General features: G+C 41.4%; 1 non-coding gene across 1 annotated transcript; it reads left to right on the forward strand.

Annotated features, from left to right (window-relative positions):
* Positions 1–2520: 2520 nt before the first annotated feature.
* Positions 2521–2627, forward strand: LOC149029386 (small nucleolar RNA R71). Its single transcript, XR_016171338.1, has one exon. It is a non-coding gene; the product is annotated as a small nucleolar RNA R71 (small nucleolar RNA).
* The last annotated feature ends 14994 nt before the right edge of the window (positions 2628–17621 follow it).

The raw sequence follows: 17621 nt of genomic DNA on the forward strand, positions 1-17621 counted from the left end.
CTGGTTATCTTAAGCATGTTGATGACTAGACTCATGAAGTTACAGTTGTCGATTACCTTGACAACCATAGGCATCAAATGTCATGGGATGTCAATGTTTGTTGGTTGGAGGAGAGGATGTTGAAAGCATAGTACTACTCAGTTCACATGATGAATCCACTCTTGGCACTCCTCTTGGCACTAAGTTGTATTTTCCTTTTATTGTCAACTATTTTGAAGTTAGAAAGTATATATTGCATGTTATGTGCTTAAGTAGTTAAGTTTATAATGTACTTTTCGGACAACTCTACATTGAATGACATATCTACATTGATTTTTTTTATCAAAATACAACCAATGTGTTCTTTATACTCTAATTAGCTTAAATACATAATCCCACCCCAAAATACTCTCTAAAACCTATCGAAGCATGTACGAAAAAGTCCTCAGTTTCCTCGAAATTTCCCAAGTTTCCACCTAAGTTGCCCATTTTCACCCGGTCGAAACTTGAGTTTTCCTCGAATTTTTTACTGTGTTAGTTAGTATTTTTAAGAGATTTAAGTTGCTTTTTGAGAATCTCTTTTCTCGCCATATTAAACGGTTTCATAGTGAGTGGGGGGGGGGGTGCACAATACCAAACAGTTTTCTCCTTTCTTCAAGAAAATGGTATTGACCATAAACTTTCTTGCCCTCATACTCATGACTAAAATGGGGTTGTTGAATGCCAATATTGGCATATTGTGGAAACTAGATTGACTTTATTAGCCCATGCCTTTTGCCCTAAGAAGTTTTGGTTGCTTGCTTTTAAAAGTGTTGTTTTTTTATCATTTGGTTGCCTACCCAAGTGTTGCGCAATACTTCTCCTCACTTTAAGTTATTTAGAGTCCAACTTGACTATGACCCTTTGAAGAGTTTTGGTTGTGCATGCCATCCATGTTTGAGACCTTACGACAAGAATAAGCTGGAATTTTGATCTACTTTGCATGTTTTCTTGGGATATAGTTCTCGCACTAAAGGTTATAAGTGTTACAATCCCACCAATGGTAAAATTCTGGTTTTTTGCCATGTGGTCTTTCATGAGCGGCGATTTCCTTTCCTTGCTAGTGAGGTAACCCCTTCTCCTACCCCACCACTTCCCTCTCTCTTAGGGCCTCCTCTAGATTGTGCAACTCCACTCCCACTTTACCACTTCCCTCTATATTAGGCCACCTAGGCTGGCTTCTCCTTGAGAGTCCTATTCCCCTCCCCCCATCACTAGGTCCCACTCCATCTCCACCTCCCCTAGGACTCTATCTTCAACCCCCCACAAATCCTGGAGTCTACCCTCCCCCTTGGTTGAACCACTCCACCATCTCCTACCTTGGTCAAACCCTCACCTTCCGTATGAATCATATGTAACCCTACATCTCTCTTCTTCTCATCCTATGGTTAATACTCATTCTATTATCAAAAGATCAAAAGCAAACCCTAGGGCTCTCCTCTCCTCTTCCCAACTTGAGCATCCCTAACCTCTTCCCAACTTGAGCATCCCTAACGAGAGCCTACCTTTTTTACTATTGCCAACAAATACCCTCATTGGTAGAAAGATATGGATGAAAAAATTTACTGCCTTATTTGGTCTTTAGTTCCACCCTCTCCCTCTCAGAATATTATTGGCTGCAAATGGGGTTTTTTGGGTCAAGCATAAGACAGATGGGCTCTATTGATAGTTACAAAGCCCGCTTGATGGCTAAGGGGTTCAATCAACAATAGGGCTTGGACTACCATGAAACCTTTAGTCACATGGATAAACCCACTACCATTCGGTTGGTCTTATCTTTGGCTGTCTTTCGTTGTTGGCTTATCAAACAACTGGACATTAAGAATACTTTTCTCCATGGTTTAGAAATTTGTTTGGAGAGTTGTCCTATTTGCTTCTCTAAATTTTGTAGTGATGCCTCTTGATTTTGGAAATGCACATACACGGTCTTCACAAAGTCAGTAGAAGTCTTTGCCATCAATAGCATCATCTCTTCCAAATGATTAGTAGGGAATGGGGCTTTGGGTTCTTGTCTTTGTTGTCCTTGTTTTCCTTACTCTTTCCATGCAAAATTTGGATGGTTCCTCCACCCTAGGTTGTATGTATTGTTGTAGGGGTTGCCTTGAGGATTCTTGCCAAAATGTTAGAAACAAAATTAGTATTTTCTGATTTATTAGAATATGTATCAAAATCAGGGCCACCACTACTAATATCATAAGAAACCACCTAAATCTTAGAAACAATTAAATTTTCAACTCTTATTCCAAGAGTTTCTAGTTTTGCATCAAATCAAGCTTAGCTTCCATTGCAGCTATGGCATCAACTTCATACACCCCTACAACTTTATTCTTTGGTTGCCTATCTAATGGCCATTGGTAGGAATTAGTTGCTATCTCATCCATCACCCATAGACTTCATCAAGTCACCTGTTATGCATTGATCTGCCCTACAATTGCATCTAGGATGGATTTGAATTATGCATTCAACCCATTGTAGAAGGTCTGAATGATTATCCATTGGGGAAGACCATGGTGTGGGCATCTTCGCAAGTATTCTCTAAAATGCTCCCATGCCTCATGTAAAGACTTTCCTTCTCCATGCACAAAAGTAATAATGTCATTATGCAATTTAGCATATTTAACAGGAAGAAATAACTTGTTTAAGGGAGGAGGAATGTGAAATCCCCCGGATTTCTACCCCTTCAACCCGTGGCTTCAAAATCGAGAAAATCGGGCCTCGAGTTGACGGCAAACAAGGCCATTCAAGTGGAGCCCAAAGGGTTGGAAATGGAACCAATGTTGGTGGATGACCCTTGTGATGACTCATCAACTCCCTAAAGTTTAATTGAAGAGAGAAGATTAATCATGATGGTGTAAAAAGGGTGATCTTGGAACGGCCATAGATCGGTGATGGAGAATCCGATTGATGCGAATAAGGTATCAAAACGAAGAGAGTCAAAAGACCTTTCCAACAAGCCAAGGATCTCCCAATTTAGATATCATTTGACCCCTCAAACAGGATCGGTCGTTCAGGCCAGTTGAACGGCCGGTCGACCGCCCCCAGCCCAGTTCGGGGCAGAATCGGGTTTTACCCTTTAAAACCCTATTTTGAAGCTCTCTTTCTCTTATACTCGCATTTTATGTTGCTAGTACGAGGCTGAGGCTCAAGGAGGAGGAGAAACCAAGAGAGAGGAAGGTTTCTAACCGTTCGGAATCGTGCCGGCACCCGGATCATTGCGGAAACGTTAGGAAAGGTAAGAATCATCAAACCCTCTTCTTTGGGCTTAGTTTTAGGAGTAGTTCTTCGCAATAAATGATAGACTTGAGTAGTTGCAACATGATAGGTGTTTTGAATGCTTGCAAATAGTTTCATTTATGTTTCACTTTGGTTTGTAAGTGATTTGTGCAAGTCATTGCAAACGATTTTGCATTTTGGCTCTCAGACCCAGCCGAGAGCACTCACGAGAGCCCAAAATTGGGGCTTTTTGATTGAGATGGAATTAGATCAAATTGAAGGTATATTTAGGACCCTATTGTTGCCAATTAGACATTCCCAAAGTTTCGTTTCCATTCAACTTCGAATCAATGGTGAAATTTGATTTTCACCGAAACTAGCTTGAGAAAGGTGGGTTCGAAACTAGTTGGAATATTAGGCTTTTGCTGGGTGATTTTGAGAACTTTATTAAAACCTAATTGACTTCTAATTTATGTCTAATGATCCTCTTACATGGTTAGGTTTATTTGATTATGATCACCAACTCGTAAGTGTGACTTTATGGAACTTTGGAGAGCTTATGTTAATTAAAAAGGTGAGGAATATACTCAACCTTATCTTGCATGTTTAATTATGTAATTAAATTTAATTATTGATATATTGCCTTGTTTTAATATTTATTATCTTGTGATTATTTGTGGGACTTTGCACGAATGAAAGGTAAGCAAGTATCTTTGCTTCTATTTTCAATATTCTTTGAAAACAATATGAGAATGTATGAGATGGATGAGATTGAATGGATTGAGTGTTTTCTTTTATTTTTAAAGTCTAAATCATTGATATGAAGATATATGGATGATGTTGAATTAAATTACTCTTTTTATTTTATGTTTCAAACTAGGGTCGTGGGTTCGCCCATTACCCTAGTGAACTTACATGAGTATGCATCTAGACTTAAATACATGAATGCTAAGTGTCTAGAAGTGTTTGGCTAGGTAACCTCATGATTACTACTACCCTTACGGCAGGGGTATTGAAGCCAGTTAACCCGTGATGTTAGTGGCTGGGTCCTGAGCGTCAAGCAGGCCCACTATCATCATAGAGAGGTAGGGTTGCATATAATAGATAAGGGCTACTGGGCGTTCAAGACCGGTGAAATGATCCGTGAGAGGACATGGAGAGCATCCTGTCCATTATATGTGGATGACCACTGGGTTAAGGAATGGGATCCAACAGATGCCTCCCGTTGAGGATTCCATTCATAGGTGGAAAGGTATTGAACCAAAAAGGCACTAGGCATGAGGGGAGATATCCGGACCATATGTAGTACGAGACCGTATGACTTTGCATTGGGCTAGGATTATCCTTGACACGCGCCAATCTCATACCAAACGGTGATGTGAGAGAGTGGTGACCTATACCCCAACCATGGCTTGACAGGACTTTACCCAACAACCGCGGAGAACCCAATAGACGTCTCTTGTTGAGGGAGAGTAACTGAGACCGCCCAAAGGAGATTGGTGTACAAACTTAATGCGTGTCTACCATAGAGACCTCATGATAGAGTTAGGAGCATAATATCATAATCATTCATACATCATATCACTATCATTAATTACATTATCGATACTCAAGCTATGTGTGTGTGGTGTGGGATCTTGTGTACGAATGCATGATATGTATGGAATCTTGTGTACGAATGCATGATATAATGTGGAATCTTGTGGACAAATGTATGGTAAAATGTTGGTTGACCTCACTGAGTTCTGTTGAACTCATTCCTTTTTATATGTTTGTTTCTATTAAAATATTCTGCAGGTTATGAGGACTCCTTCCAAGTGGAGGATTCGTCGCCGGCAGGCGTTCTTGAAGGAGTGACTGAAGAAGATGTAGACTTGCATGGAGTTTCATGCCCGTGCAAAGACTATTCTTATGAGGTTGCATTCCATTAGGGAATCAATTTAGTTTAAATTCCGCTATGACAATCTATGCTTCCTTCGAACTCTGATGTCCATTTTGATTAACTTTAGATAATGGATGATTGTAACCTTTTGATAATCCAGATTTAATAACTTATTATCAGAACTTGATTTATTCTTGTCCTTTTAATTTTGCTATATCCTGTGTTGTATGGAATTGTCACTGAACCTAGGTCCTGCGGTGTATCACCCCCACGGGTATTCGGGTATGACTGGATCCGGCTAGGTGGGGTGTGACATTCTAGGACAGGATTGAAGCTTGAGTAAGTCTTGGCTTTTGATTTGCAAGAGAATCTCTGATCAACTAGTATTTAGAGGAGTGTATGTTCCTTCTGACTGTTTCTTGGGCTTTGGCCGACCACCTTTGGTTGAAACTAGATTCGAACTTCTATTTTGTTGCTTGTCTTTATTCTCATTTGTCTTTGTGGTCGGTTCCCTTTTTTTGGACTCAATTGTTTTTGATATCTCAGCTTGCCTATGGTGTCGTTCGAGCATGTCCTCATAATTTTTGGGCATGTTTAACATAAGTCTTTTGAGCAGACCTTCATGGTTAACTCCTTGATAAAGAGCATGGAAGGCGACTTTTCTGTCCAGATTTTCAATTTGAATAGTCAAATTGTTTAACCTCCGGAGGAAGTCTTTGATTGATTCCGAACAACCTTGTTTAATTGAAAACAAAACACCGGCCTCTCTTTTCTTCGTATTCACTCCACTTTGGAAACACGATAAGAAAACTCAATCAAGTTGGTCGAAATCTGAGATTGATTCATTCTTGAGCCCTAGAAACCATTCAAATGCTACCCCCAATTATGAGGCTGGAAATATTCGGCACATGGCAAATTCATGGTGTCTATACGAGGACATTACCAACTTATAGAGCATAATATGGTGTCTTGAACACTTGGTTCCATCAAACAGAGTGAAGGTCGGGCACTTGCAGTTCTTGGGCATATCTGCTTCCAAAATAGCCTAAACAAAAGGGTCCTCTTTTAGAACAGAATATAAGGCATCCTTACTTGAATCTTTCAATTACTTTAATTTTTCATCAAGTTCCTTGAACCGTCAGTCAAAAGAATCTACTCCTTTGTCTGCAACTTCATTGTTGTCACCAACATCCCGGTGGTCGATTGGAGGAGAGTTGCTTTCTTGATCTTCATAATCATCTCCTAGGGGAGGGTCCTTGGACGCTGCCCCACGTGATGGTTGGGACTTTTAACCGACCTTTCCTTTTCTCTTTTCTCGATTTCTCTGAGAAGGTCATTGAGATTGATCGAGTGGAGGTGCTCGTCCATCTCACTATTTTGCTGCTCTATCACTCGATGCTCCATCTAGATTTATAGGGTTAACCTACTAACTTGTTCCTGGCAGAATTACTTGCTAGCGGATGCTAGCCCTAATTAATTTGTTCATCTCTAACAATTGTCTTTGCAATTCATTGAATTGATTGATGGTTGCAAACTGGTTGGATGAACCTGCTAGGGCATTATTATGGAGGGTTTTCTCCCTTCCTTGTGGTGCATCTTCTTTATTGACCTCTGGTTTGTCTTCATTATAATCATCCCCGACTAGCAATCTTGATCGAGTGTGCATGGTGGCTTTTTTATCAGTTTCCCACAGATGGTGCCAATGTTGCTACAAAATCCTATTCGTCAGCCTGAACATCCTAACCTGCATAAATGTGTTCGACCAGGTTGGTCGAGTAACACCTCCGATGATCAAGTTAGTGAAACACACAGCTTTAGATGAAAAAAGCAAGTTGTAGATCACAATTCTAGTGGGTATGACTCAAGAATACATACCTATTAATGATGAAGGTGTGAGTATTTATAGATCTTAGGAGGTTGGTTACCTTGGCTATGCGGTAATGGAATCCGACCTAAACTCTATCATTTCTCTCATCTTCTCTCAGAAGGAATTGAGTCTTATCCATTGAGGGAATATAACCTATATTGTGATATGGAGTCTGATCTCGACTCTGTGATCCATTAGAATCTCCTAAATTGACCAGAACCCTTATCCCTAACTTTAAGGAGGTTGGTTATTGCTTAGAGAGTGCACATTATTTAGTGCAAATACCTTGGTTCGTTCATGGCCCGACCAAGGTTTGATTGTTCTGGATGGTCGTTTGGTCGAACCGACCCAACCCGTTATGAGTCAACCATATCAGTATCCCAATAATTCAAGCCTCTCATAAGGCAATGTACCAAATGTGGTTATGGAGGAGAATCTGTATGGAAGAATTTCTCGAAATAATTTAAATTAGGAAGGGATTTTGTAATGAAATCTTCAAGATCAATGGGCAAGCTTACCAATTTTGTCCCAATGATTCAGACCTTAGAAGGCAATGTGCCAAATGTGTTTAGAGAGTAGAATCTGCTTGGAAGAATTTCTGGAAATAGTTCAAACTACGAAGGGATTTTGTAATAGAATCTTCAAGGTCCACGTACAATCTTACCAATTTTGTCCCAATGATTCAAACCTTAAAAGGCAACATGCCCAATGTGTCTAGAGAGGAGAATTTGCATGGAAGAATTTCTGAAAATAATTTAAATTATGAAGGGATTTTGTAGCGGAATTTTCAAGGTCAACGAGAAATCTTACCAATTATGTCGCAATGATTTAGGTTTTTGAAGGCATTGTGTCAAATGTGGCTAGGGAGCAGAATCTACGTGGAAGAATTTTTGGAAATAATTCAAATTACAAGGGGATTTTGTAGCGGAATCCTCAAGGTCAATGGGCAATCTTACCAATTCTTTCCCAATGATTTAAGCCTCAGAAGGCAACCTCCCAAATATGTTAGGGAGGAGAATTTGTAAGGAAGAATTTCTGGAAATAATGTAAATATGCCAACACCACAATTGACAGAAACACCCTCCAAAATTTCAGCAAAATTTGGCCAGAATGTCGGGGTTTCGAGGGTTTCGCCTACCACCGGAACCCAAGATTTTGGCAAAATGTTGGACCTTGCCCATACCCAATCCAATATCATAAATTCTACCAAAAAATTAAAAATCCAACATCATAAAAACCCATGTTTGTACTGATTTTGAGAGTTTTTTTTATTTTTTTGATAAGAGATTTTGAGAGTTGATTTCCATCTAGGATTACTCATTTAAATATACCATCACATTTAGTTGTGTATTTTAAAACACCCTTGTCACTGGCTATGCGGCACTAAAGCTGAATATGTCAAAGGCCTATGATAGGGAAGAATGGAGTATTTTAACCAAGCTCATGCAATTCTGGGGCTTTAACAATCACTGGACCCAAATGGTGCACTCCCTTATATACTCATCTTCTTTTTTAATCAAACTTAATGGAGTCCCATAGCTTTGGTTCTCTGGAACTCGAGGTCTCAGGCAAGGATGTCTGTTAAGCCCCTATGTCTTTCTAACAATCATGGAAGTTTTTTCCAGATTGCTACCCGAATATAGGCGACTCAATCTCTTTCACGGGATCAAAGTGGCTAAAAGAGCACCAGAAATCTCACACTTGCTTTTTGCAGTTGATACTTTTCTCTTTTACCGAGCTGAAACAAATGATATCCTAGCTCTCAAGGTGGTAATAGAACTATTCTCTGATTTGATAGGTTAGGATATTAACTTACAAAAAAGCGGTGCTACCTTCAGCAGGAATGTTCCGACCGACAAAAAGCAAGTGCTGTAGTCATTAATGGGAGTAAGTGAAATGAAGAAAGATGCTCTTTATCTTGGAACGAACTTATTCCATTGAAGAGTCAAAACAAGGAATCTTCAGTTCATTCTAAATAGAATGACAACTAAATTGTCTATGTGAAAAGCTTCTAATCTTTCTTTTGCAGGAAGTGAAGTTCTAATTAAATCGGTCCTCCAAATCTATTTATCATATGCAGTGCTTCAAATTCCCCAAATTGATTCCTTGTGCCATAGATTTTGGTTGGGAAATCCAACAAAACAAAAACAACTAACGCTGATTTCATGGGATCGATGTTGTAGATCGAAAGAAGAGGGAGGATTAGGGTTTAAAGAAATGGTGAACATCAATGATGCGTTACTACTCAAGCAAGGGTGGAGAATGCTCACTAAAGATGAACCACTCTAGGTACAGGTCTTGAAACCAAGATATTTTCCTAAGTCGTCACCTTTCAACCCAATATAAAGAAAAAGAAAGGATCGTGGACCTGGAACAGCATTTGCAACCTGCTCCCTACTCTTAAACAAATGGTGCTCAAAAAAGTAGAATGGGAGATATACTTCCTTCTGGTTTGACCCTTGGGTACCTACTACTACAAACCACCTAGTGGGGTACCCATGGGATGGTCCCTGGCCTACCAGTTGAACTGTGGAACAAGTCCATTCTACACAGTTCAGAAACAAGGAGTACCAAAATCACCTCTCTTTCCCACCTCAAACATCCTTATCCACCTCTAAGGATATTTGGATATCTATAGTCTCTTCTAATGGGATCTTATCAACAAAATCTGCAGGAAAGGCTCTCTCAAAGTTGACATATTCCCCTACCCCTTTGGGTAACAGGAGCTGGTGGAAACTCTTTTGGAAACTCCTAATCCATCCTAAATTTAAAGCCTTCTTTTGGTAACTTCTCAATGCAGGGATTCCCCTAACCTCCACTTTATCCAACTGGATGTCAATTCCATCATAATGCAAACTATGTGGCAATGGAGATGAAACATATTGGCACCTCTTTATCTCTTGTGACTAGACCAAACAAATATGGGCCCCTAGACATTTGGGTCTTAAAATGGAAAGCATGACAACTACTTCAAATTCCATCCTAAATCTATGTGTTTCTATGAAAAGGGATTGGTGAACAAATCACTCATCAAGGAGATGGATAATGTCAATCTTTATCATCACTTTCTATTTCATGTGGAAGGAAAGAAATTCAACCATCTTCACTCAACAACCACCAAGTCCGGGAATTGTCTTACACTCCATCTCAAATTGGGTGGTGGAATTGAAATTTTCACCTCTAACACATGCCAATAATCAAGAAACACAAAACATGCAGTTTGACAATGCCAATTTATGCATATGTGATAACATCAAATCCATACACTTACCAGTCCTATTATGTGTTGGGTACATAACTTAGAGCTAGAAAGAGCAGCCTGGAGTGTGGGCATAATCTAAAATGGGAAAGTACGGTACCTTAATAAAGGCGCTCTCAACAAAGGGACAAAATCACAGGCTATTGTCTATGGACTGCAGCAAAGCACCTTCACTTCTCAAGCAGAAGTTCAACTAAAGGAAATCTGGTGCAATGATAAAAACATAGCCCAACTCTTCCCTCACATGTAGAACCCGAATTGGCAAATCTTATCCCCATTTTTCTTGATTTAAAGGACTACATTAAAATTAATATTACCATGTTTCAATCCCCCACCCTAGAAAAAACATTTAGGTGGCTAGCTACTATGGCATACACTAACTGCAGTATGAATGGTTTATGTAATTGTATATCTAACTTTCTTTTTAATGTGTTTCACTATCAAAATAAAAAACACCCTTACCATTCAAATGTGATCATTGTCTTGAAGTTCAAACCAAAAAGAAATTCAATTTTCAAATCTATTGAGGTGGTTAAACAAGATTGGAGAATATATCATAAGGAATTAAAGTAAGAAAGCCTACATAGAATTTTCAATTTTTTTTTTTTTTTTTTTTTTTTTGGGAACTGAGGTTTGTCCTGAACAGTTTTGCACACCTTGATAGCTTGACTATATGCTCAAGAGTAGCTTTTTATATATAACTAGTTAGATACTGACACGTGCAAATGCATGTGATCATATCAGAGAGAGAGAGAGAGAGAGAGAGAGAGAGAGAGAGAGAGAAATAATATAAAAAAATCACTTTGTAGGGTGAGGAGAAAGAGTAGAAACTTTTGAGAAGGGATAAGAATAAATAGAAAATAAAAATAAAAGAGGATTATTATTAAGGAAAACATCATTGAATTTTGCACATAAATAGTAATCAAAATTTTTTTAATTTATCAATATAAAACCTTATTTTGTCTAAATGTTGAACCTTTTGTTGTGGGGAACTAAGGTCCCGAGTCCCCCCCCCCCTCGGGAGAGATACACCTCCCTCGGGCTGGTGCATCTCTTCCCTCATAAAGGGTCCCGAGTGCCTCACTCGGGACAGATGCACCCCCTTGGGCTGGCTGATCTCCTCCTTGGAAAAGGTCCCGAGTGCATCACTTGGGACAGATACACCCCCTTAGGCAGGCTCATCTCTTCGTTGGAGAAGGGTCCCGAGTGCCTCACTCAGGAAGGATATATATCCAACTCAAGCATTTCTCAGAAGACTCTCTTGACCAAGTCAAGAAGAGTTAGTTACGCATAAACACCCAGCATATCTATTCCGAGAATTGGGGAGGTGAGTCAGCATAACGTCACTATCTAGTGCGACAAAGAAGGAGCCGTTATTCCACTACTCTACTCACTCCTCAACTATGGATCCGAAGCTTAAGGAATCGCCACCTCCAGGTAACCTCTATATAAACCCACCTCCTACATGGAGAAAGGTACGAGAACTTTCATCTGAGGAATTACTCGTTACGTTCTTGAGAACTCTCTCAAGAACTCTTATTGTTGCCTAGGCTGACTTGAGCGTCGGAGGCGGTTCCCCAGCCAAAACTAGGCCTGACCGTTCTTGCTTTCATTGTGTGTGCAGGCATCCCAGTTATTCCAACTTGAATGGAGAGCTCTTAAGGTGGTCATCTCAATATCCGGCCCTCGAAGAAGTTCTAGACGCAACAAATTGGCGTCGTCTGTGGGAAACGTCACAGAAAGTCATGACCAGACGTACCACACCTCAGGTGACAAGTTCTCAAATTCTCACTCGAGAGAGAGAAAGGGAGATAGAAAACGGACGTGTTGAAGAACAAACTCTCCCTTCTCTAGATCAAAAAATTCCTATTACAGAGGAAGTTCAAGAAGGGGTTCCAGATAATCCCCCGTTAACTATTCCAAATCCATTTGGAGAAGGCGGTTCGAGTCAACCTCCAATTCCAGCAACAGTGGCCGATTTGCAGAATATGCAAAGAGAAGTCCAACAACAAATGTTGGAACTCCAAGGAGTTGTTCGAGGCTTAGTCCATCAAATCGGGGTACCACCTGGACCCCCTAGAAATTCCCAAGAAGGACGAAAGCGTGAAGCTGTCCGACATACTCGGGATAAGCAACGCCCGGTGAACGAAGAAAGGAGAAATCCCAGAATACCAAGGCGACCAGCCGAACGAGTTGGAGAAAAATCTCAAGGAGTGCATATTGAAGAACCACGTCCCCGAGAGGATCGGTCGAGGGGAAGTGTGTTCCACCGTTTGGCTAGGCTTAGACAGACTCGGGACTTACCCAGAAGGGAGCGAAGAAATGAAGGAATCCAGGAACAAGAAGGCGAAAGCCACGGAAGAGGCCATTCCAGATCTTATAACCCGAGAGGATCGGTTAGTCAGTATGGATCTTCTCATGGACCAACTTCCCAATATTCTGATCTCGGAAGTGTTCGGTCTCCGCAAGAACGTCAAGAGGCGCATGGTCTCGGGAGAAGATTAGATGCCATGGAGAGACGGCTTGATGATCGGGACCTTGATGACGACTATGACGTGGTTGACAGAGAACCCTTCTCAGAAGAAGTTATGAGAGCATCTCTTCCACCTAACTTTATCATGCCGACGTTTACTCCCTATGAAGGTAAGTCCAATCCTCGAGAACATATTAGTTATTTTAAATATGTCATGGCTGTTATTGGCCGAGAAGATTAGCTATTGTGCCGAACCTTCCCGGCATCTCTCAAAGGCCCTGCGATAAAATGGTTTTCTAGCCTACTGCCAAGATCCATCCAAAACTTCTGAGAACTCGGGAGAAAATTTATTGCCCGATTCCGAAGTTGCATCAGGAGTAAGAAGACCGCAGATAGCCTCTTTACCATTAGGCAGAAACCAAATGAGTCTGTTCGAGACTATCTTCTCAGATTCGATAAAGTAGCTATCGAGGTTGAAGAATTGGATGATACGGTGGCGTACAATGCACTATGGAGTGGAATAACCCAAAGACGTTTGCTCGAGGTATTGCTCCAAGATAAGCCGAGAACTTAAGGAGCACTTCTTAAGAAATGCCAAAAGCAAGCAGTAGTTGCAGAAGTTATCGAAGCCCGAGAAGAGTCTGCAAGAGGGATGAAGGAAAAGAAGAATTATGGAGAAAAAGGCCAGAATTCAAATGCTCGGGCAAAAGATGATAAAAGGGAGGTTGGAAAGAAAGACTCGCCACTGGGGACTTTACACCTCTTAATACTAAGAGGTCAGAAATTCTGTTACAGATCAGGGATAAAGAAAACTTGAAATGGCCGGGTAAGATAAGAGCCCGACCCGAAGATAGGAATATGACGAAATATTGCCGCTTTCACAAGGACTACGGCCACCATACAGATGAGTGCAGAAATCTCAAGGTCAAGATCGAGAAGCTCATCCAAGCAGGGCATCTTGAAAAATATCTTCAGAAGAGCCGACAAGATCGAGAGAAGTCCCCACCTAGATCAACAAAAAGACTCAGATCCAAAAGTCCCGAGAGGGTAGATAAGAATCCCGAGAAGAAACCCGACACTCGGGAATTTTCCCCCATTTACATTGTTTTGGGAAATCCGACGGAAGAATCCCTTAAGAAGGCGAAGCAAAAGGCACAGTTCGTTGGATCGATGCAATTGCCAAGAAAACGAAGAAATGACTTGTGCCCAGATCCAATAACCTTCACCGACGAAGATCTCAAGGGCGTCACTTCTCCTCACGACGATGCTATAGTTATCAAAGTGAAATTGGCAAATCGAGAAGTTCACCGAGTTCTTGTGGACACGGGATCTTCCGCCGACTTACTATCTTATGAAGCATTTAAGAAATTGAAGTTTGAAGACGAGATGATAACTCCATGCGGGACTCACTTATATGGGTTCGTCGGGTCATCCGCCATATCCGAAGGGACCATCCAATTGGATCTAAGGATTGGGACCTCCCCTCGGGATGCGGTCGTCCAAGCAACATTCATGGTGGTTCGGGACCTTTCAGCTTACAACGTCTTACTCGGGAGGCCAACTCTTAACGCCTTAGGGGCGGTGGTTTCTCCAACACATATGAAGTTGAAGTTTCCAACCACAGCAGGAGTCGGGGAGTGCTCTTCTGATCAGCGACTCTCCAGACAATGTTATGTGAATTATCTTAAGAAAGTCAAAAAAGCCGAGAGATCGGGCAATACAATGAGTATTGAAATTCGGGATGACCGGGATGAAGAAGCTATGCAAAGAGCCAAACATGTTGAAAAGCTTGAGCGAATTCAACTTCATCCGGATCTTCCCGAGAGAGGGACAATGATCGGTTCAGAACAACCTACAGAATTCAAGGAAGAACTCACCGAGTTTCTCCAAAACAACCTAGATGTATTCACGTGGTCGGCCGAAGACATGCCCGGAATAGATCGAAGAGTTGCAGAACATAGCTTATGGATCAGGGACGATGCAATTCCAATGATCCAAAAAAGAAGGAATTTTTCACTCGAGAAACATGCTGCCATCAGAACCGAAGTGGAGAAGCTAGAGCAATCGAGTTTTATAAAACCCATAGAATGCCCAACTTGGTTGGCGAATGTAGTCATGGTGAAGAAAGCCAACGGCAAATGGAGAATGTGTACGGATTACACAGATTTGAATAAGGCATGCCCCAAGGATTGCTATCCACTTCCTTGGATCGACCTGTTGATTGACGCCACGGCAGGACATGAAGTGTTAAGCTTCATGGACGCTTACTCGAGATATAATCAGATTATGATGAATCCCAAGGATGAGCGAGATACGGCCTTCATGACAGATCGAGAAAGTTACTACTACAAGGTCATGCCTTTCGGGTTGAAGAACGCCGGGGCAACTTATCAAAGAATGGTGAACAAAGTCTTTAAAGACCAAATAGGAAGAAATATGGAAGTATACGTGGATGATATGCTCATTAAGAGTATTGTCCGAAGAAGTCATCTGGAAGATCTTGAAGAAGTCTTTGATACTTTGAGAACATACCAGATGAGACTAAATCCAGAGAAATGCGCGTTCGGAGTTTCTTCCGGAAAATTCCTTGGGTTTATGGTATCCCAACGAGGAATTGAGGCAAATCCGGAAAAAATCAAAGCCTTGCTCGAGATGGAGTCACCAAAGACGGTTAGAGACATCCAATGCCTAACTGGAAGAGTAGCATCCTTAAACAGATTTATCTCGCGATCGGGTGAGAAATGTTTGCCTTTCTTCAAGGCTCTTAAAGAGCTTGGGAAGGCAAAGGATACCTCATGGACCGATGAATGTCAGAAAGCGTTCGAGAAGTTGAAGGAGAAGCTCTGGACTCCACCTCTCTTAGCCCGACCTTCAACGAGAGAGCAACTTTTCACATACTTAGCCATATCTCCAGCGGCAATAAGCACGGTCTTAGTAAAAGAAGAAGGTACTTCACAAAACCCTATCTATTTCATAAGTCATGTTTTAGTAGATGCCGAGACACGATATCCGGATGTGGACAAACAAGCCTTAGCACTTGTAATCGCATCTCGAAAACTCAGACCATACTTCCAAGCTCATCCAATTGTAGTCTTGACCAACTTCCCGTTGAAGAAGATACTACAAAAACCCGACTTAGCCGGAAGAATGGTCACATGGGCTATTGAGTTAAGCGAATATCAAATTGAGTACAGAACTCGTCCAGCCATAAAGGGACAAGTTCTGGCCGACTTTATTCTTGAGAATAGCATGCCTAGTTCGGGAGTAGAAAATTCACCCGGTCCAGAGTTATGGACTTTGCATGTTGACGGCTCAAGCAACTCTTCGGGGAGTGGAGCAAGGCTAATGCTAATCAGCCCGGATGGATTCACTATTCATTATGCTTTAAGATTCAACTTCAAAGCCTCTAATAATGAGGCCGAGTATGAAGCCCTACTAGCAGGACTAAGACTTGCCCGAGCCCTAAGAGTCCGAGAATTGGAAGTCCGAAGCAACTCTCAATTGATCGTGAATCAAGTTCGTGGCGTGTACGAGGCGAAGGAAACAAGAATGGCAAATTACTTAGCCAAAATTGATGATTGTCGCCATTATTTTGATCATCTTGAGATAAAGCAAATTCTGAGAAAGGAAAATGAAGTAGCAGATGAGTTATCCAAGTTGGCTTTATCCAAATATTCGACCTTAGGCTCAGCCGTTTATATTGAACAGTTAGAAATTCCTAGCATTCGGGAGGCCGAGGCAATGGATGTTGAAGAAGAGCCTAGTGGATGAGCCCAATTATATCATATTTGAAGAATGATATCCTCCCAGAAGACGTCAAGGAGGCTAAGGCAGTTAAAAATCAAGCAGCAAAGTTCACCATTATTGAAGAACAGCTTTATAAAAGATCAATCACACAGCCTCTTCTAAAGTGTGTTGGCCCTTCTCAAGCCCAATATGCCTCAGCCGAGATACACGAAGGAATATGTGGAGCGCATATGAGAGGTCGGACTTTGGCCCATAAAATAATACGCGAAGGCCTTTATTGGTCGAATATTCAGAAAGATGCCGTGGACTATGTCAGAAAATGCAAGCAATGTCAACTTCATGCATCTGTTCCGAAGACTCCGGCTGTCCCTCTTACATCTGTCTCTAGTCCGATTCCCTTCGCCATGTGGGGAATGGATCTGGTGGGAAAGCTCCCTAAGGCTGCCAACAATAGAGAATATTTAATCGTGGCAATCAACTATTTCACTAAGTGGGTGGAAGCCGAACCTCTCTCATCCATTACTGAGAAACAAATGGAGAAGTTCTTTCAAGAAAGGATCATCTACAGATTTGGAATTCCAAAGATCCTTGTGACCGACAATGGAAAGCAATTTGTCGGGGCTGGCTTCAAGAATTTTTGTGAAAGATATCACATCGAACATAGAACTTCATCCGTGGCGTATCCACAAAGCAATGGGCAAGTTGAGATAACCAATCGAACGCTTTTGGATGGAATAAAAAAGCGTCTGGAGACAAGTCGGACCAAATGGGTTGAAGAACTACCAAGCGTCCTTTGGTCATATCGCACCACGGCCAGAACTCCTACGAGAGAAACACCTTTTCGGCTAACCTACGGCACTGAAGCACATGTCCCGGTGGAGGTATTGGCAGAATCAAAGAGATATACAGACTTCAATGAAGAAGCAAACGAAGAAGGCTTGAAGAGCAATCTTGATCTAATAGACGAAGTGCGGAGCATGTCAGAATACCGAAATCACAGATATCAGAACCGAGTAGCTGGATACTTCAATGCTCGGGTAAAAAATAGAAGACATCGTGCGGGTGACTTAGTGCTCCGCAAAGTTGCGGCATCAGACCCAAGAAACCAAGGCAAGCTCTCACCCACATGGGGAGGGCCATATCTCGTTGAACAAGAGACGAA

The sequence above is a fragment of the Hakea prostrata genome, chromosome 1 (genome assembly GCF_041222555.1).
Source record: "Hakea prostrata isolate BN-2017 chromosome 1, UWA_Hpros_2, whole genome shotgun sequence".
Classification (NCBI taxonomy): domain Eukaryota; kingdom Viridiplantae; phylum Streptophyta; class Magnoliopsida; order Proteales; family Proteaceae; genus Hakea; species Hakea prostrata.